This window comes from Triturus cristatus, chromosome 8 (genome assembly GCF_964204655.1).
Source record: "Triturus cristatus chromosome 8, aTriCri1.1, whole genome shotgun sequence".
Lineage (NCBI taxonomy): Eukaryota > Metazoa > Chordata > Amphibia > Caudata > Salamandridae > Triturus > Triturus cristatus.
The window spans coordinates 1014552417-1014573395 of NC_140591.1; positions in this window are offsets into that span (position 1 = coordinate 1014552417).

The window sequence follows — 20979 nt, forward strand, 5'->3', positions numbered from 1 at the left end:
CGAGAATCCTCATTAATATCCATTGTCAAGGGGCCCAAAGAAGTCAAAATTGATTTTCTCCCACACATGTTTCATGTTCAATGGATGCTGTATTGGTTTGGGAGATAGACAGTTTCACAAATGACCTTTAATTCCCTTTCAACTCTTTCATCAAGATGAGGAAACCAAGCTTGGTCTAGGAGAGCACTCGTAGTGGCAACAATTACACAGTTCCCCTCATGTGCCACTTCAATAACTTGCTTTCTCAGACTGACAGTTCTCAAACATCATAAGACTATACCTTCATGGGTAATGGAAAGTTCATCTTTCACATTTTTGAACTTCTAATATTCACTATCATTTGTAAGAGGTCGAGTTTGCTGTTTCAAGGATTGTTGTGCAATCATGTCTTTGAGTACTAGCATATCATTGTCTGTGCTCATGGCAGCAATGATTTGTTTCACAGATATAACGGCAGTTGTACTGAACTTTACAATAAAGTTTAATATAGGCTTCAGTCTTTTGGAAGTATAACCTCAGACCACCTCTCAGCAATCCAGCTGTGTGGTGTTTACTGGAGGTACCTGGCGGGCTAGTTGACCCCCAGGGACTTCAGTATTCAAGGGTAATTAATTCCCCAACTTACAACGCGCAAGGGGGCTTGTTTGCAGAGTGGTGCAGGGAAGGCGTGGGGCCTCCGGCTAGATGCCGGATTAAAAAAAAAAAGTTTATAGAAGGGGGCCTGTGTGGCCCATCTTCTCTTACCATTTGTGTGGCCCTGGGGACCCCATCCCCCAGGGCCTGACCCCTTTTCTATAAGATAACCCCAAAAAACAGGAAGGGGGCTGCACGGCCCCCTCCCGAGGCCAATTTCGGCCTCCTTTTCAAAATGTAATTATTGGGAAGGGGGGCCGCGTGGCTCCCCTTCCCATGGCCACTATTGGCACCTGGGACCCCATCCTCCATGGCTGGCCTGCCATTTGTTTTTTTATTCCATTCCCCGGGGCCCTGCCTCACAGTTGGGGACCGTGGGGGGAGCCCCAATGCCCCCACGGTCTCAGATGGCTCCCCGCCTCCTGCAGGAGCCGGCATTGCTTTGGGAAAGGGGAGCTGCTGACATGCAGCTCCCCTTGTCCAAAGCAATCTGCTATGGTTTTTAGAAGCGAGAGCAGGTTTCCTCGCATCCAAAAACCAAAGCAGAGTTTGCTATGACAGGGCCGGAGCCGTGCTCCCGCCCTGCTATAGCAAAACAGCAATGTCCTGGGTGTGGGCACCTCAGGACACTGCAGGAGCCAGCCTTGGGGGATGGCGGGCCCCAGGGCCATCAAGGGCTCCTGGAGGGGGGCCGTGTGGCCTCCCTCCCATCATTTGTAAAGCCCCGGGGAGGTGATGGTCCCCGGGGCCGGAGGTTCCGTAACAGACCCATGAATTTGAATAAATAGTGCCCCAGGGAGGTGGTGGTCCCTGGGGTTTGGGGGGGCCCATAAGGCCCCACCGTATTTTAATAAAGCCCCATGGAGGTGGCTGTCCTCAGGGTTTGGGGGGCCACAAAGCCCCCACCACATTATAATAAAGCCCTGGGGAGGTGGCAGTCCCCGGTGCTTGGGGGCCAGTGAGGCCCCCCACCCTATCATAATAAAGTCCCGGGGAGGTGGCGGCCCCCGGGGCTGTGAGGACCACGTGCCCCCCACAAATAAATTATAAAGCCCCATTGAGGTGGCAGTCCCAGAGGCTACAGAAATGAGGATTGCCCCCAGGACCTGGCCAATCCAGGGGCTTTAAAAAACAAAGTGCGGGAGCCCGAGCTTCATTTTTTTTACATTTTCGATGGTGTTCGTGCACCCAGCGCGACCCGGCCGAAAATGTAAAAAGAAAATGCTTTTTTTGGGCCTGGGGGTCCTTGGAGGACCCCCCTGAGCAGGCCTGGGGAGTCAGAGTGTTTTACCCTGCCCCCTTTTCTTTTTTTGTATGTTTCTCCCACCTTTTTAATTTTCACTCGGTCCGAGGTACAAGATGGCTGCCAACACATTCCTGGTTTGACGTGTTGGCAGCCAATTAGAGGCAAGCTCATGCTCGGGAGGGCTCAGCCAATCAGATCTCACAATTCTAAAATATTGATATCTGTAAATCTTTAAATATCTCACAAACTACTGACTGGATTTACATCATTTAAACAAAAGTGTGCTTTCTGGACCAAGAGTTATCTCTCCGCCAAATTTGGTGTAATTCCGTTAAGCAGTTCAGGCTGTAGCCATGTCTAAAGTTTCCCCCCTTTTTTTCTCGGCCCCCCTTGACGAATCACCCCAAAACTTTCAAGACAGGAGCTGTCCTGAGTGAACAATTAGTTTTGAAAACTTCATGAAGATTCGTCAAACTGCGCCAAAGGTATTGGCAAATCAAAAAACACTTTACCTATGGAAACTAGGTTCTAACTATAGCTACCTACTGGCAGCCAGTAGGTAATATATATATATATTATATGAAGTGAAACCAGGCCACGCGGACACTTGCAATGACTTTTTTACTTCGCGATACCATTACAACGCATGCATTACAATGCATGCGTTGTACATCGTGAAGTCATTACTACGCATTTTTTTAGAACGCATGGTCATTTGCCACGCATGCATTTACAACGAATTTCATTGTAAAGGTATGTATGGTAAATGACCATGCGTTCTAAAAAACATGTAGACGATCCACGTTGTTGGAAGGAAACAGAGGCTGTTCTGTTTCCTCACAACGATGTGCATCGCCCCTCAGAGACGACGTGAAGCAGGAACCACGAGGAGAGAGGAACCATGAGGAGTGAGAGGTAAGGGGGATTGGGCATGGGGTGGGGGTTTCTTTTCTAGGGTTTAGGGTAGTGCAGTGGTGTTTGGGTAGTGTAGGGGGTCATGCTGGGGGTAGTGTTTTAAGGTTTAGGGTAGTGCAGTGGCGTTTGTGTAGTGTAAGGGGTAGTGTTTAAGGGTTTAGGGTAGTGCAGTGGTGTTTGTGTAGGGTATTGGGTCATGTTTTAGGGTTTAGGGTAGTGCAGTGGTTTTTGGGTAGTGTAGGGGGTCGTGCTGGGGATAGTGTTTTTGGGTTTAGGGTAGTGCAGTTGTGTTTGGGTAGTGAAGGGGGTCGTGCTGAGGGTAGTGTTTTAGGGTTTAGGGTGGTACAGTGGTGTTTGCGTAGTGTAGGGGGTCATGCTTGGGATAGTGTTTTAGGGTTTAGAGTAGTGCAGTGGTGTTTGTGTAGTGTAGGGGTCATGCTGGGGGTAGATTTAGGGTTTAGGGTAGTGAAGTGGTCTTTGTCTAGTGAATGGGGTCATGCTGGGGGTAAAGTTTTAGGGTTTAAGGCAGTGCAGTGGTGTTTGTGTAGTGAAGGGGTCATGCTGGGGGTACTGTTTTAGGGTTTAGGGTAGTGCAGTGGTGTTTGGGTAGTGTAGAGAGTCATGCTTGTGGTAGTTTATAGGGTTTAGGGTAGTGCAGTTATGTTTGGGTAGTGTAGGGTGTCGTGCTGGGGGTAGTGTTTTAGGGTTTAGGGTAGTGCAGTGGTGATTGTGTAGTGTAGGGTGTCGTGCTGGGGGTAGTGTTTTAGGGTTTAGGGTAGTGCAGTGGTGCTTGTGTAGTGTAGGGGGTCATGCTGGCGGTAGTGTTTTAGGGTTTAGGAAGTGCAGTGGTGTTTGGGTAGTGTAGGGGTAGTGCTGGGGGTAGTGTTTTAGGGTTTAGGGTAGTGTAGTGTAGTGATGTTTGGGTAGTGTAGGGGGTCATGCTGGGGGTAGTGGTTAAGGGTTTAGAGTAGTGCAGTGGTGTTTGTGTAGTGTAGGGGGTCGTGCTGGGGGTAGTGTTTTAGGGTTTAGGGTAGTGCAGTGGTGTTTGTGTAGTGTAGGGGGTAGTGTTTTAGGGTTTAGGGTAGTGCAGTGGTGTTTGTGTAGTGTAGGGGTTGTGCTGGGGGAGTGTTTTAGGGTTTAGGGTACTGTAGTGGTGTTTGTGTAGTGTAGGGGGTTGTGTTTTAGGGTTTAGGGTAGTGCAGTGGTGTTTGGGTAGTATAGGGGGTCATGCTGGGGGTAGTGTTTTTGGGTTTAGGGTAGTGCAGTTGTGTTTGGGTAGTGAAGGGGGTCATGCTGGGGGTAGTGTTTTCGGGTTTAGGGTAGTACAGTGGTGTTTGTGTAGTGTAGGGGGTCAAGCTAGGGGTAGTGTTTTATGGTTTAGGGTAGTGCAGTGGTGTTTGTGTAGAGTAGGGGGTCGTGCTGGGGTAGTGTTTTAGGATTTTGGGTAGTTCAGTGGTGTTTGAGTAGTGCAGGGGGTCGTGCTGGGGGTAGTGTTTTAGGGTTTAGGGTAGTGCAGTGGTGTTTGGGTAGTGTAGGGGGTCATGCTGGGAGTAGTGTTTTAGGGTTTAGGGTAGTGCAGTAGGGTAGTGCAGTGGTGTTTGTGTAGTGTTGGGGTCATGCTGGGGGTAGTGTTTTAGGGCTTAGGGTAGTGCAGTTGTGTTTGGGTAGTGTAGGGGGTACTGCTGGGGGTAGTGTATTAGGGTGTAGGGTAGTGCAGTGGTGTTTGGGTAGTGTAGGGGGTCGTGCTGGTGGTAGTGTTTTAGCGTTTAATGCAGTCCAGTGGTGTCTGTGTAGTGTAATGGGTCATGCTGGGGGAAGTGTCTTAGGGTTTAGGGTAGCGCAGTGGTGTTCGGGTAGTGTAAGGTGTCTTGCTGGGGGTAGTGTTTTAGGGGTTAGGGTAGCACAGTGGTGTTTGTGTAGTGTAGGGGTCATGCTAGGGGTAGATTTAGGGTATAGGGTAGTGCAGTGGTGTTTGGTTAATGTATGGGGTCGTGCTGGGGGTAGGTTTAGGGTTTAGGGTAGCACAGTGATGTTTGTGTAGAGTAGGGGGTCGTGCTGGGGTAGTGTTTTAGGATTTTTGGTAGTTCAGTGGTGTTTGAGTAGTGCAGGGGGTCGTGCTGGGGGTAGTGTTTTAGGGTTTAGGGTAGTGCAGTGGTGTTTGGGTAGTGTAGGGGGTCATGCTGGGGGTAGGGTTTTAGGGTTTAGGGTAGTGCAGTAGGGTAGTGCAGTGGTGTTTGTGTAGTGTTGGGGTCATGCTGGGGGTAGTGTTTTAGGGCTTAGGGTAGTGCAGTTGTGTTTGGGTAGTGTAGGGGGTACTGCTGGGGGTAGTGTATTAGGGTTTAGGGTAATGTTGTGGTGTTTGTGTAGTGTAGGGGGTCATGCTGGGAGTAGTGTTTTAGGGTTTAGGGTAGTGCAGTGGTGTTTGGGTAGTGTAGGGGGTACTACTGGGGTAGTGTTTTAGGGTTTAGGGTAGTGCAGTGGTTTTTGTGTAGTATTGGGGGTAGTTCTGGGGGTAGTGTTTTAGGGTTTAGGGTAGTGCAGTGGTGTTTGGGTAGTGTAGGGGTCATGCTGGGGGTAGTGTTTTATGGTTTAGGGTAGTGCAGTGGTGTTTGTGTAGTGTAGGTGGGCATGCTGGGGGTAGTGTGTTAGGGTTTAGGGTAGTGCAGTAGTGTTTGTGTAGTGTAGGGGGTCTTGCTGGGGGTAGTGTTTTAGGGTTTAGGGTAGTGCTGTGGAGTTTGTGTAGTGTAGGGGGTTAAGCTAGGGGTAGTGTTTTGTGGTTTAGGGTAGTGCAGTGGTGTTTGTGTTGTGTAGAGGGTCATGCTGGGGTAGATTTAGGGTTTAGGGTAATGCAGTGGTGTTTGGGTAGTGTAGGGGGTCGTGCTGCAGGTAGTGTTTTAGGGTTTAGGGCAGTGCAGTGGTGTTTGTGTAGTGTAGGGGGTCATGCTGCGGGTAGTGTTTTAGGGTTTAGGTTAGTGCAGTGGTGTTTGGGTAGATCGACAGCAATAGATCTCGCCAAGCGTGAAGCACATGCTCTGTGTCGCTAGGCGAGACCTAAAAGCATTGCACCAAGATGGCTGCCAACACTTCCTGGATTGAAGTGTTGTCAGCCAATTAGAGCCAAGCTCGTGCTTGTGTAGTTAGGTCCCGCCCAGATATATAAACACATTTTTCCTTTAATATCTCAAAAACTACTGAACGGATTTACACCATTTAAAAAAAAGGTCTCTTTCTTAACCAAGGGCTACCTTTTTGCCAAATTTGGTGTAATTCCGTTCAGCAGTTTCAGCTGTAACCATGTCTAAAGTTTCCTATGGGAAATTGATTTTTTGACCTCTTTTTTTTTAATCTCTCAGGAACTATTGAATGGATTTACTCCATTTAAAAAAAGGTCTCTTTCTGAAACAAGGGCTACCTTTTTGCCAAATTTGATGTAATTCCATTCAGCAGTTCGAGCTGTAGCCGTGTCTAAAGTTTCCTAAGGGAATTAACATGGGGAAAACACGTTTTGGGATCCCCCTTTTTTCTCGGACCCCGCTTGGCGAATCACCCCGAAACTTCCAGGATAGGAGCTGACAGGAGCGCCCCACAAGTTTTGAAAAGTTCACGAAGATTCATCATCCAGCGCCAAAGTTATTGGGAAAACAAAAAACGCTTTTCCTATGGAAACTAGTTCCTAACTATAACTATCTACTGGCGGCCGCCAGTAGATAATATATATATAACACAATTCAAAAGTAAGTTATGTTTGAGTCTCAAAACCATAAAACAACTGCAATTCTCCGTTATGCTTAAGAATGTGCATTACACATGAAATAACTCACAGTCATCTGCCATGAACAAAACACCTAAACTGAGACAACCATAAGTTATGCCATGTGTTGTGCGTGTTCTTAAACATAACTGGTGAACAGCAGTGGTTTCACGAATTTGAGCATAGCTTAACAGAACTAAGAGCCTGATTTAGAGTTTGGCAAACCAGGTACTCCGTAGCAAACGTGACAGAGTACTCTGCCAATTGATGATCTGTCTGCCTCAGTTAGAATTGGGCAGACTGTAAATTCTGCTGAGGGAACCCCCTTTGGCTCAGTTGACAGAATACTCCTTCTGAAGGTCTGAAGGAGTAGGGGCCATCGTAAGAAGGACTTTGTACAATCCACCCTATAAGGGTGGACAGTGTAAAGGCTTTTTGCTCCTCTCCATCACTTTCTGGAAAAGTTTGGCAGTAAAGGTCAAGAAAAAATACAAAAAGTAGTCTCAAACCCTGGGAGAAAACTTTCAGGCTGAAGAGGTCAACAGTTTTTTAGTTTGAAAAAGAAATCCCTCACTTTGAGAGTTTGTTTTTGGAAAAACAAAAACATTCTGAAACCGTTCAAGCACAACCCCCATGGCCTATGGTACCATCCACCAAAGTTTTCATACGTCGACAGTAAATGCCATTAAGGCAGTTCCTGTCAGTGTACAGAATTGTCCACTGGACAAGCAGACAACTCTAAATCTAGTGGACGGATGTCCCTCGGGATGGTGGAGGTAATGCCCTGCACCATCCCAACAGAATACCCTCAGTCTAGCAAACTCTAAATCTGGCTGGCCCTTAGTTTTTACCTATGGATGTACCAATACTGGAGTAAGTCAGAATTTTGTAAAAATGTTCTTTGAAAATGAGCTGTTGTGAGAAAATACTCTTTCAGACACATCTGGTGTGTTTATTGTCCACAGCACGTTTTTTTAACAATTTATTGGTGAAGGTAATCTGCCAGTCTTTATAAGTACCTTTGAAAACCGTAATCCCTTGCACTAAAATATTTTTATAGTGCATGGTGCTTGATTTATGCATCATAAAAAGAATATATACACTTTATTTAACTTTTTCATAATTAGTGTGGTATTTTATTAATTGACAATTACGTATATTAGTAAGAGTCAATTCCTACTTCTGTTCTGGAATTTTGCCACTGGCATTAACTGAAGTATGGCCCGAGTGAGTTCTAAGGAAGAAGAAAATAAATGACATGAGTATTAAAGTTCACGTATTATCAATACATCTGAACAACCTTTGCGAGCATAGAAATGTTTTCCTATTTCTAGATAGATCGTGCGTGCAAAATATGTTAACATATACTCATCTTTTGACATCACAGAAATAAGGTTGACTCGAATACAAGATCAGAACAGTAATGCAGGGCTTCATTCGTAAATCTCTATCCAGACGTGCGTCACATTTTTGCCAGGGAAAGGGAATAATGTATACATGCATACGTGATTCACAAAACCACGGGAGTGCACAACGGAATGCCAAGTGTATAGTGGGTGATGCACCTAAACCATTGGCTGCAGTACTCCACTTAAATGAAGTTATGCCCAAAAACCAGCAGAATGTGCATAAAAAGTGGGTACAACCAGCAAAGTATCAGCGAAGCAGAAAGGTACGTGCTATACAAATGTGGTGTGCACCCAGTGCTTAATTTGTGTAAAAAAAATAAAAAAATGTGCGTTACCCAAAATATTTTTCGGAGGCCACCACACACTTCCCCCACTGGCACTGCCCACTCAACCTACTAATTCCACCCACTTCCTATGCTTGCACCACTCACCAAAAGCCTGTAAAATGTCCAAAGCCAGATGCAGCGAGTGAACAAGGCGAGTTAGCCCATCTTCCGCAAGGAGGATTGCTCGAGAAACTTTTGAGAAGATGGAGGTAAAATAAATTTATGCACAGCCCAACTTTCACGTAATAGTGCACAACAAACGGGCTCTGGAAGGAAGCTCTAAAAGGGCGCTCATCATATATTCTACTAACTTCGGGGCATATTATCAAGCACGGCGTTAAAATTATCGCAGAGAATTCCAATAGAAGTCCATGTTCACACCGGAACATGGGCTTCTATTGGAATTCTCACGGGCATATTATCAAGCCCATTATCGCCGCTTTAGCGATAATTTTAACGCCGTTTATTGATAATATGCCCCTTTATAATCAGGGTTTGGGGGGGAGGTATCTGGTGCCAAAAGTCTTTAAGACAGTCAGATCCTTTCTGTTCCTTCAGCGTGTCAGAGTGAAGAGTGGCTCTGCCATTTGTAAAGAGACTGGAGAACGCAGACATGTCACAAAAATCTCCCAGCCATGCTAAATTGCTGAGTCAAGAGAAACATCTCAAATCGTGGATGCATGGCAGAAGTGCCAAGCTTCTTCCTTGCTCCCCTGAACCCATCCCCATCACAGTTTCACCAGGGATGTAAATAATTGCACTGCAATCTCATCCACATAACTGACACGTGTTTATGGACAATTTCTGAAGAGCTGAGGCTACACAAACCCTGCCTGAATAAATGTATTCATGAACTCTGCACGTACAGGTTCCAGTAGCAAATGTCATCTTGAAGCAGCCTCAGGGAGAGTCAGGCCAAAAGGTTAATTTATGTCCAAAGGACTGTTCTGGGCAAGAGTCTGTGGCATGTTCAGGCCTAAGAGCAGCGCCATCTCAATAAACTGTATCTGCCTCAATTTATATTATGTGACCTGATCCAGAGGCATAGCCTCTGTCGGTGTAGCAGGTGCAGTGGCACTGGGACAAGAGGCCTGAGGGGCCTACTCAACTCCGATTACTAGTGTATTCTATGATTCAAGGGGATGCTGGGAGGACCCACTTCCTTCCTTGCACCAGGGCCCATGACACACTTGCTACGCCATTGATTTTATAGCCAGTCTCTCACTAACCAAAAAAAACAGTTTCAAATCAGATTTCACACGTGGATCCACATAAATGCTATTTGTTTCACTGGGAACAATTGCCCCCTCCCTCCCCATCCCTCCACTAGGTCACTCATGGTGGTAGTTGCTATGCAGGACACAAATCCTTCCACCAAAACGTTGTAACTAGTTTGGTGGCACTACTCAATTGATCAAAAAGACCAAGATGAGTAGAAGGAAGCATGCTTTCTACTAAGTAAAGCAAAGTATTGAAATAAACCTAGATATTGAACATCAGAATGGAGTGCTGCATGGAACAGAATTCTGAATACACTTTTTAAAATGTTTTTTGCACGAGGAAAATGTCAGAGACTACCATAAAGAATAAATATGATTGCATACTGAACCTCGTATACATTTGACGCATGTCAGGGGTATAGTAGTCTATTAAATGAATGCTGGTCTCCACTCAGGGGAGTTGCGATCAGTGGTGCAGCTGGTGCAGTGACACCAGGACCCTGAAATTTGAAGGGACTCAGCCTGCCCTGCACGGTTTTTTACTAATTTAAGAAGCCGCTTGCTCACATTTTTGTCAAAGTCAAAGCCTGCCTAGGACATAGCTCTATGTTTACTCGTTAAAGAGTTTGGGTGGGTCATGAGGTAATAACTGGATAGAGGATACATGAGAAAAGTGAGCAAAGGAGGTAAAATGATAGGGTGAGAGGTAGAAAGGAGAGGAGGATAAGAAAAATGACAGAATGATGAGATAGAAAGAAAATAAGGACGGACAAAAGAGGTAAGGGAAGAGAAAGAAATAAGAATCTTGGGGAGGATTGAGATGAGAACTAGTGAGAGACAGAAGAAAGACAGAAGAGGAAGGAAATGGGAGGGAGAGAGAAAAAGAGAGGAAGGTTGACTAGTAGGGAGAGGGATCGAGAGAGGGAGGAGAGAAGGAAATCCTAGTAGAATAAAGAACATGGAAAGCCGTAAACAAGGACACAGCTATCATTAGTGCAGTAGGTGCAGGGACCCCACAGTCAATGGTGAGAGAGAGACCAACTGCACCCCTAATATGTCTGTATTTTTTAAAATTGACTCGGAGTGGGAAAAGGAGCTAATTTACATTGTTTGCATTGGGGCCATGACACCCAAGCTCTGCCACTGTCTATTGTACAGGGAAGAATACTGCCTTGAACTTTTTGTTCACTACACTGGTGTAACTTTGAAAGCACGCATAGTCACAGCGTTCCTGGTGCGCATGTTGTTCTATATCTGCCTGCCCCTTAGCTTTTCCCAGAACAAATAGAGACAAAAGACGGTCTTCAGCCGCGCCATGGGAATACATCATCAATGTGCAGTCGATTCATAAATATCTATGGAAACAAATGGTATTATTACTCTATTTGTGCCTTCAGCGTTACCTCCTCATCTGTCTTCCTCTCACTCTCCTCATGTCGGAGTTTACTCCTTTCTTGAAGAACCTAACCACCAAACTTGACTACCCTTCCCATATCAAGATGGCCCCTGTACTCCTTGTGTATAAGTACCTTGCTTCCTGGAAATGACTTCCTGTGTTTTTTTCATTCTGCAGCTGGTTGCCATCTTGGCTTCGGAAGTTACATTTTTCTTTTTCCTTTTACTTCTGGTTTTATTCAGGTCTGCTTGGCTGTTCCTATATTGGTTTTGTGATTGCATGCATGGGTAGGGCCAGCGTGGTTATGGAAGTAGTCTAGGATTTGCTGGTCTGCTGGAAGCTTCCTCAATGGGAAAAGGGATTTGGCGGCTGCCCTGCAACGTTTTTGGTTTTGTTGTCTCCTGCTGGTGGGTACCTCTGTGTGTGTGTGTGTGTGTGTGCAGACAGACCATCAAGTTGCTCGCCCTTTCTGAACTGCCAAGGGGGCATGCGTCCTTCTCACTTTCTCTTGGCCAGGCGGATTTGCTTTTGGGCAGAGTCTCCCATCTCCTGACTCTGTCCTCAGTGTATCTTCCGGTGTGGGAAAATGGGACTGCTGATGATCTGAGCTGGAGAATTCCCTCCTCAGTGATGATGTGTCTGGATCCAGAGCTCTTTCATGCCATTCAATCCCAGGTCTGTCACCCTTGGCTGGATCTTTTCGCCATTGAGGAGAATGCCCTTCTTCCTCACTTTTGATGTCCTCAAGGGCCTGGGAGGTGGATGCCCTCGCAGTTCCCTGGCCTCTGGGTCTTCTTTATTGTTTTCCGCCCTTCCTCCTTATTTCTCAGGTGGTCCAGGACCAGGCAGAGGACCTTCTGGTGGCCCCAGCTTGGTAACAGCACCCTTGGCTTCCTTGTCTCTTCCACCTGCCTGTCTCTCCCCATTGGGTGTTGCCCGTCCTTCTCCCTCCCCTGGACACTCTTCATAGATTGAAGCTAGCAGTTTGACACTTGAACAGCAGTCCCTCTCAGTGCAGGGTTACCTGGTGGATGAGGCAGAGCTCATCGAGCAGTCTCTGAAGCCGTCTACCCATAAGGCTTATGACAGCCAATGGCATAATTTCTTTATCTGGTGTCAGGAAAGGGGTACCTCTTCTTCCTGTGAGCCTCCTGCTGTTTTGGAGTTCCTGCTGGATGTTTTTCAGCTGGGTTTGGCTGTTTCTTCCCTCCTTAGTCAGTGAGTCACTGTTGTGGCGTTTCGGGGGGAGGCAGTCCAGTCGGTGGCTCTACTGGTGGCTCATTTGCTGTGTAGTTGCTCTCTTCAACGGCTGGTGTTACATGCCTCTGTGGGACTTGTTTTTCCAGGGTTTGCTTGTGGCTCCCTTTGAACCTCTGGACTTTGGGGAGTTCCGCTTTCTCTCTGTTAAAAAGGTCTTTCTGGTGACCATTTCTTCAGAGAGGCAAGTTGGGGAGATTAGGGCTTTGCTGTCCTACCCTCCTTTCCTTTGTTTTAATCCTGACAAAGTGGTGCTTTGGCCTAGTCAGCTTTTCTTTCTATGGTGATGTCTTCTTTTCATTTGGATTTGGATATTGTTATGCTCACCTTTTGTCCTTCTCCTGTCTCTGCTGAGGAGGTGCGTTTGCATTCACTGGATGTACATCGGGCTCTTTCGATTTACCTGTGTCGCACTCAGGACTTCCACAAGTCAGATGCCTTGTTTGTCTCCCATGGTCTGGCCCGGCAAGGTTGTAAGCTTTCCCTTTCCACCTTGTCCCATTGGATTAGTTGGTCTATTTTGCATGCCTATTCCTGAGTTTTTCCCAGGGACGTCTATGAGGGTTGTTTCGACCTCCTGGGCATCCTTCAAGGGGTCTTCCATTCGGGACATTTATTTTGCTGCCACTTGGGCTGAACACCACAAGTTCAAGACCCACTACTGTTGGCTTGTGGGTTGGGAGGTCTCTCCTGATTATGGTACTACTGTTTTGAGTTCTGCTGTTGCTCTTGCTGTATGATTCTGTATGATCTGTGTCATTAAATCTTCCTCTGTTTTGCACTTTGTTGTTTTGTGGTTTTGTTTTGAAATCAGTGGCTGGCTTGGGTACGTAAACTGATGGGAGGACTTTGAGAGGAAGACGGACGAGGAAGTAATGCCCGGTTACTTACGGGTAATTACTCTGAGTCCTTGTTCTCCTCGTAACAGTCCTGAGTTCCCGCCTGACTCACCCTTGTCCACTGATTGCAGTCTTGCTTGGTTATTTCAGGAAGTCCTTCCCAGGAAGTGAGGTACTTGTACTTAGGGCGTATGGGGGTCATCTTTTAATGGGCAGAGAAGTCCAGTTTGGAGGTTAGGTTCTGTAAGAATGGAGTAAACTCAGACGTGAGGACCATGACGAGGAAGCCAAGGACTCAGAGTAATGAATATTACAGGTAAGTAAGCAGGCATCCATCTGCACAAATTAGTCGTCACTACCTCAGACATACCTCTTAATACAGTCTCTCTGTTTGCATTACATCACTTCTCACCATGACCACCAACTCCCTTCTCTGTCCAGCTCCTGTATAGTCTGACTGACAGCTGTCTTGTAGGCACTTTTGCAGAAAATAAATTCTATTCTTCTTTAGAAAATGTACCTGCACTAAAGTGTTGAAGCTAAGTGAGGGAATGCAGGGTCTCTGGGGGACACAGAATCCTCCACTTACTAGGGTAGTTGAGCAGGGTGGGGCGGCATGTGTCAACTCAATGCAACAGAAAGAAGGACAGGCAGGTGGGCATGAAATTCTTGCTACCCACTTGAGCATCTGCTGAGCTCTGAGGGCTCTTTCCTCCTGACGCGACCTGCATTGTCACTCACTCCCTGTTGAAATAGGGAAGGCCTCCACTGCAAATTCAAGGCTTACTGTGCAGGACTTAGACTAGCACGTGGCAGGACGACACACACTTCCATGATGATGTGGCATTACAAGTGTATAGACCATGATGCCACAGCCAAGTAAAGACATTCCCCAGCTTTTGCAGACCCTGAGCCTGTAAGACCAGGCAGCGCAGCCTAGCACACTTATGAGATATGCACTTGTGAGAGCAGACCAGGGACGGACTGGGACGAAAAAATCACCCCGGGCACTAAAATAAAAGTGGCCCCTATAAGCATACTGGATACCTAAAAAAGTGGTCCACATTTGCAAATCAGGCCAGTTTTGAACTTGTAATGACACGCTGTATGGGTATTTCTCATGGTATGGGTGACAGCATTCAATGTTTGGTGTGGCAATACTAGGAAAATCAAAAGGGAAAACAGGCCCAATTGGCCATAAAACAGCCACACAAACTGATTAAAAAACACCCACACACCGATCTGTCAGACCATTCCATTGGGCACTGCCTTATTGCCCAATAGGCCAGTTAAGTCCTGGCTTTCGGGCTCCCAAAGATGTTTACAGGGTCTACCGCAATCACTCTACACTTATTTGGGCATGTAAATTACAAACAAATACATGTGGCATAAGTAATGCAGAAGGTGTAGTAAAGTGCAACTTTTGATTCAAAATGTGTAAAGATAGGATCATCATGTACTGACGAAATTTGTCATCGAGTAGGAAATATAAAGTGAGCTGCATTTGAGAATTGATGCACTTTTCTAGCTAGGGGTTTGGTTGATTTGTGTTGCTAATTAACACTTGTACAGCGATCTGCCTTGCATACAGTGTGTGCATAGCACAATTACAGGATGACAGAAATACATATCAAATAATGTATGCGAGTTTCACAAATGTTTGCAATATAGCATGTGTAAAGTATATATTATAGATAGATGAGTTCAAATTAAATGTGTGTTAGATTCTAAATGAGGCATAAATTCCCTTTGCATGTAAACATAGGACCAGATTTATGAAAAAGGGGTCCAGCGCACCAAGTCACCTTGCTGCGCTGCGCTATGTCACTGGTAAAGGGTAGGAACGTGTTATGTTTAAGGCAATACGCCACATTCCTGCCCTTTCCCCAGTGCTGGTGCACAGTGGGCTGCCTAGCACCAAAGCAGACACCCTTGCACAATTGTGCAAAGGTGCCTGCATTACATGCAGGATTGTTTTTGTGCAGGAAGGGGCACCTTCCTGCATAAAAACAATCATGAGAGGCTTGTTCCTCTTTCTATGTGGAATGCAGCACACATAGAAAGAGGAAAGCCCTAGGAGAAAGAAAGTTACTTTACTTGTTATGCCTTTCCTGGGAGGCTAATCTTTTTTGGTGCATACTCAGGATTATTTGTTCTTGTAAATCTGGGAATGTGTCAAAAGCCTTGGATGTTGCATGAAACACCCAAGCAACACCCATGAAAACACCTCCCTGGTGCAAAGTAATGCAACACAGTGATTTGCAGTGCGTTACATTGCTCGAGATTAATGAAGCCACGCAGGGCCATGCAAGGTGGCCTTAAGTGGCTTCATAAATCTCTTTTTTTTTTGCACCACATTGCATGGTGCAAGAGAGACGCAAAGGGGCTCATGAACATGCCCCATATTTTACTATTTGCATAAGCTCCATCTTTTCTCCAGTTTGCACTTGAACTGTCCCACAATGTGTTTCCCCTTAAAGAAAAAAAGCAAAAAAAACTGCATACGCCCATGAAGGATATGTCTTTCTGGGGGTTTATGAGTGTAAAGGAAGCATTCTTGTTTCTGAATGTTTCTGTTAGAACCAACAAATCAGTGTGGTTAAATTGGGCGCAATATTATAGCTAATACAAAAACCATGAACTAACCACCGTAAGGGGAATACCGCTATAACAGTCCTCTAGAATCCAGCCTCTCTAGGACCTACTCACAAAGCTGAGATTTCAATACCAGTAATATTTCTATAGAAGTCTTAGGGACATATTATCAAGACAAGCAATAAAATTATCGCTAAAACGGCGATAATGGGCTTGATAATATGCTCTATGGAATTCCAATTGAGGCCCATGTTAAATGTGAAGGACGTCTAACATGGGCTTCAATTGGATTTCCATAGAGCATATTATCAAGCCCATTATCGCCGTTTTAGCGGCAGTTTTCTGCCGCTAAAGCGGCGATAATTTTATCGCCTGGCTTGTTAATATGCCCCTTAGTTTTTCATGAAGTATTCCCATGCTCAAAATCTTTTGTGTAGATTCTCCAATCGATGCAAAATTCAAAATCTGCATGCTTCAAGCATGTGAAATTGTATGTTTACATAATTATCTTTCTTGGTTTTCTGCACATGAGAAATGTTTTCCAAATCCATCAAGTTATTCCCTTGATCCCTTATTTAATATGGAAGTGTTTCCTTCTCTCTCTACACCGAAACAGACTTTCTCATACTTTTAAAAAAAGTTAACCTGCATATGTTTTCTTTTTTCTGGAAGGCTTGTCTACTTTAAAAATATTTTCCACATTTTAAACAGATAGCTGCAAAGTCCTGATGAGATCTGCTGTTTCGTGCTCTTAGGGTCGAAAGGTCGAAAATACAATTTTGGCCTGGTGTTGATTGAATCTCGTGAACTCCATGGTTTTGAATGGACTCACACCTTTGGGGGAGATTTTAAAAACATTTGCCCTGGTTTAGCGTCACAAAAGTGACGCAAACCAGCGCACATTTTTTTGTTGCTATTTTCTTTCCAGCGTAAAACTTGTTTTGCGCTGTAAAGCAGTCTTTCAGTAGCACAAAGCAGCGTGAAGCACTGATTTGCATTACTTTGCGCCAAGGGGGCGTTACATGGGTGTTCCCATGCAACCACGCATGCCTTTTGACACAAAACCATATTTACAAATATTTGTAAACATGGTTTTGCGCCAAAAGTTAACGCCCCTTCAAAGGAGGGGCTAGCAGGAGAAATGATTTCATTTCTCCATGCTTTTCCAACTTTCCATGTGTGCTGCACTGTGCAGCACGTATGCAATGTGGGAAAAGCTTTGAATTGTGCCTTGCATGGTATTTTGTACAGGAAGGGTACCTTCCTGTACAAAACCTATGATACACTAATGCACACACCCTAGCTCTGCGGTGCTATGGTGTGTGCATGGCGCATGGCAGATAAAATCAGCACCTGCGCAAGGGAAAGGGGAGGAGATAGCCATATCTCTGAAGATATGGTGCTCTCCTGCTCCCTCCCTGTCGCACAACGCGGCGCAGCCTCGCGGGGGGCTTGCTGCATTGTGCAACTTTTTTGAAAATCTCCCCCTTAGTTTGTTACAAAACCCAATTGTTCATGACTGGATATGTCAGATTGTATATATCCTTTGCATATAAGGGCACCTCGCTGCCTGCACTAATCTTTATTCACAAATCCCTTTTTGTTGTCTCTTTGTTGGCCAGCTTTTATGGTCAATGAATTTTTGATCTTATCACAGCCGGGGATGCACAGTTAGTGCATTTTACATCTTTAACGATGATCAGTTTTTCAATTTGTTTTGGAGATAAAAGTATAATTTGTTGGTACACTTTGTCAAAATGATCCCAACGTAACTGTTGTACCCTTGGGTCTACATATAACTGTCATTCCGTTTGTGTATAATGGTTTGTCCTGTGTTTAGTACTACATCCACCCATCTTTTGGAGTTTGTTAAATTGGGTTTCTCTGGTTCTCCATTAGCAGCACTTGTAGTTGCCTCTTGCCCACTCAGCAGCCAACTAGTATCCACTGCCACTACAGCACCACTCTCCGATCAGGGACATGCCTATATTATCCCTAGTCCCCCCTGTGCTCTCGTCTGGAAAGGAGTGGCGTGCTGATCAAATGTCAGCGACTCTGTTCAACATCCCAATTTGGTGGCCTCCGCATTATCCTCAAACCAGTGAAGCCTCTGAACACCCCACCTATGGGTAATGGTTGGACCTCTCAAATGAAAACTTTGAAAGGATATCGAAGTGGGTACGGGCACGTAAGAGATAAGAGTTTAAGAGTCTGGAATAGAAAGTCGCTGTCAAACAATATGCACAGTCTAACCTCAGGCATAAGGAACATAAGAATGGGCAAAGAGCAGGGGTATGATGGGTCAATGTCATAGGAGTGTTCATGAGGCCCAGGTTAGCATCAAAAGACTACGCAAAAAATCAATCAATAGCAGTAGCCGAAGTTACGACTCACAAGGCAAGTTGAAGGTAGCAGGTAGTGGGTGTTACCTAGCAGTAGGACACAGGCATTCTCAAGATTTTAGGCCCAAGAGGTGAGCGATTAAAAAAGGAGACTGGATTAGAGTTTCAAGGTCTAGTGCAGAGCCACCAATTGAGATGGAGAAGAAGACATGCCAGATGTCAAGGCTTTCTGGAGAATCAAGCAGACACATCTGCACAGCATTATCTTTATATTCAGATCTCAAGGTAGCGTTTGAGTTCAATCATTCATGTGATCCATTTTCTAAAAGGCAAATGATTTAGAGAGCAGTCAGACTGGAGTTCATGGTCAGAGATTGGCAGATGTTTGCTTTCTTCTTGAAAATGCCTTGCTCTTGGTTTACTTCATCTCAAACTTGGTGGTTTTAGGGCACAGCTTATCATTGCCAAAGACAGCTCTGAAGCCTTCCGAAAGTTTTAATCATGTGATAAAAAAAGTTTTTGTGGAGGACTTGATAAGTCAAGTACGTCCTCGGGAATACGTAATGTGCTCCATTGGGATGCCAGCTCAGCCAAATGAAGACAGAGGCAATGTGATGGGAGTAGTAACAGTCAGTCCAATATTTTAATTAAACTTCGCAATGCATGTTGGGATTGCAGTTTGTATTTTTCTCATTAGTGTGGCCCTGAACATCCCAGTTGGAGTGACAAATGGAAGAAGAACAATTGATGGACAGAATGTTGAACAATGTCAAACATTCACCCCAGCACAGAGATCTGGGCCTAAATCCATTGTTCCTTTGCTCCGCATGCCATTCAAGTTTAAACCCAGCCAGTTTGGGCTGTTCTGTTCTCATCAGGAACAGGGTCAAGGCTAATTTGCATATGGCTGGGTCCAAACTGGGTTGGCATGGTGAGCAAAAGAACAATGGATTAAACCCAGATCTTTGTGACTAGGGTGAATGTTTAGGGTATGCCTAGACGTGGGTCCCGTGCTCACTGCGCCACTGGATTCAAGCTAGTTTGGCTGATAAGAGGTGATGCCCAAAACTGGTCCCAGGATGCTTTTTTCCATTCCAGGGAGAACCTTGTTTGGCAATTCGAGCTGGACTGTTCTAATAAGGAACAGAGTCAAGACTGATTTGCGTATGGCTGGGTCCAAACTGGGGCGGGGGGGGGCTCGTGAGCAAACGAAAAATGGATTAAGTCCAGATCATTGTGACTGAGGGTGAATTTTTCCATTGTTCAGTATTCCGTCCATCATTTGTTTCTTTTGCATTTGTCGCCCTATGTGGGAAGGATATGCCCAAACATGGTCCCGTGCTCACTGCGCCACTGGATTCAAGCTAGCCTGGATGATGAGGGGTGATGCCCCGAAACTGGTGCCAGGATACTTGTTTCCGGTCCAGTTAGCACCTTGCTTGGCAGTTCGAGCTGGACTGTTCTCATGAGGAACAGAGTTGAGACTGATTTGCATGTGGCTGGGTCCAAACTGGGGGGGGCTTGGTAAGCAAAAGAACGATGGATTAAATCCAGATCTTTATGACTGTGGGTGAATTTTTGAAATTGGTCAGCATTCCATCCATCATTTGTTCCTTCTGCTTTAGTCATCCTATGTGGGAAGGGTATTTATTCCCAGACGTGGGTGCCGTGCTCACTGGGTCCCTGGATTCAAGCTAGCCTGGCTGATGAGGGGTGATGCACCAAAATCAGTCCCAGGATGATTGTTTTCGGTCCAGGGAGAACCTGGCTAGGCAGATTGGGTTGGACTGTTCTCTTGAGAAACAGGGTCAAGACTGATTTGCATATGGCTAGGTCCACATTGGGGTGGTGAGCAAAAGAACAAAGGATTAAACCCAGATCTTTGTGACTCAGGGTGAATGTTTGCATAGTTCAGCATTCAGTCCATCGTTTGTTCATTTTGCTCCTGGACATCCCAGGCCAGAACTGAAAATGTCCATCATGTGAAGTGCTCTTGTTTAAAATTCCTTGACTAGCTGAAGACGACCTCGTGACGCTGCATTCGCCAGTTTAGGTGGTTGTTGCTCTATATTTTCGACTAAGACTCTTGGATTCAATGAAGTAGTAGGAAGACAAATGTCTTTACCGAATTAATGATATCAAAGACGTTTCCATATGTCGAAACTCGAGTGCTCAATTCCCCGCTGATCAGACCACTAGAATAAACCGCTCCCTCTCAAGTGCTTTCTCACCGTCTGTGTGTAACCTGCCAAGAAACGAGCATTTTGTAAAATCTCAATTATACTCGAATACCAACAACAAACACTGCCCTCGCTGCTCTAAAGGAAATGCAAATTTCCTGAGATTGAAGAGCATCCATCAATGCATTAGAACATTCATGAAACACATTTCCTCGGGGAAATTAATTCCTTTCCTTTGTTTATTTTCAGTAAATATGCTCACTTACTGTGAAGGAGCAAACGCTCTGTTGCATAAATTCTATATTAGCTTCTTCCAACTTCTATTATGAGTGACTGCATTAATACTGCAGAAGGACAAATGATATCTTGTCTTACAAGCGATTACAGCGATTACTTCGCAGCAGACTTAAACAAACCTGGCTTTGTATGCGGCGTAATGCAGAATTAAAAAGACAGCTGCCTGGGCAATTAGCAAACACCCCTAAATACTGAATGTGCCTTTACATTCTATACAACGGCCCCATTCATGGATACGCAGACATGACACGACGTCGGCCATTTTAGCCCTGCAAGAATTATACCTGGGAGGCTGGCTGTGGTCAAGAAATGTCTGGTCTGTAATTGGCGGTTTTATTTTTCTTCGGGGCTAAAGTACAATGGAGATTTTCTATGTTGCATTCTGCTATATTTTTTCTTATTAGAATTTCAGTTGGGGGTTGGATTGTAAATGGAGACAAGAAAGAACTCAGTCAGTCAGCAGTTTGATATCCTCACAAATTGCAAGAAATCAACGTATTTTGACCCACAGACATGCTGCAGCCATAGTAAAGGCTTTAAGAACCCTCTCTTGTTAATGAGAATTGTTTACTT